This window comes from Myotis brandtii, unplaced genomic scaffold (assembly GCF_000412655.1).
Source record: "Myotis brandtii unplaced genomic scaffold, ASM41265v1 scaffold546, whole genome shotgun sequence".
NCBI classification, from domain to species: domain Eukaryota; kingdom Metazoa; phylum Chordata; class Mammalia; order Chiroptera; family Vespertilionidae; genus Myotis; species Myotis brandtii.
The window spans coordinates 407,548-408,860 of record NW_005370016.1 but is presented as its reverse complement, the minus strand read 5'-3'; positions in this window follow the sequence as shown (position 1 = coordinate 408,860).

The window sequence follows — 1,313 nt, the reverse complement described above, 5'->3', positions numbered from 1 at the left end:
GCATATATCCTTTCTAATTGGTGTTTCTAGTTTCTTGGGATATATTCCTAGAAATGGGATTACTGGGTCAAATGGGAGTTGCATTTTTAGTTTTTTGAGGAAACTCCATACTGTTCTCCACAGTGGCTGCACCAGGCTGCATTCCCACCAGCAGTGCACAAGGGTTCCTTTTTTCTCCGCCTCCTCGCCAGCACTTGTTGTTTGTTGATTTGTTGATGATAGCCATTCTGACAGGTGTGAGATGGTACCACATTGTCGTTTTGATTTGCATCTCTCAGATGATTAGTGACTTTGAGCATGTTTTCATATGTCTTTTGGCCTTCCTTCTGTCTTCTTTTGAAAAGTATCTATTTAGGACCATTGCCCATTTTTTGACTGGGTTGTTTATCTTCCTTTTGTTAAATTGTATGAATTCCCTGTAAATGTTGGAGATTATTTCACAGACCTAGAAGGAACTCTCCAAAAATTCATCTGGAATAAAAAAAAGACCCCAAATAGCTGCAGCAATCCTGAGAAAGAAGAACAAAGTAGGTGGGATCTCAATATCAGATATCAAGCTGTATTGCAAAGGTACTGTTCTCAAAACTGCCTGATACTAGCACAAGAACAGACATATAGACCAATGGAATAGAATAGAGACCCCAGAAATTGACCCAAACCACTAGGCTCAATTAATATTTGACAAAGGAGGCAAGAACATACAATGGAATCAAGTCAGTCTCTTCAGTAAATGGTATTGGGAAAATTGGACAGACACATGCAAAAAAAAAATGCAACTAGATCACCAACTTACACCATACACAAAAATAAACTCAAAATGGATAAAGGACTTAAACATAAGATGGGAAACCATAAAAATATCAGAGGAATCCACAGGCAGCAATATCTTCACCGATACAGCTTCTAGAATGTAGGGCATGAAAACTAAAGAGAAATAAACAAATGGGACTACATCAAAATAAAAAGCTTCTATACAGCAAAAGGAATCATCAACAAAACAGCAAGAAAGCCCACTGCATAGGAGAACATATTTGCCAATGTTATCACCGATAAGGGATAAAACTGTTTTTAATATGTGATAAAACTTCTGTCAGTTAACATTGACAGTGCTCTGCTTAATAGTAATATGCTAGCTAACTTTGGATATTAATAAATTATATCAAATAAAGAGAACAGGTAACTTGCAACCTTGAGAATTATATACACTATAATTTCAGATATATTCTACTATATCTCTAGAAAAAATGTTTTTATTTTGAAAGCAAAATAGATCCAGAGACACAGAAGTAAGGAACAGATTGTGGAATTGCAGA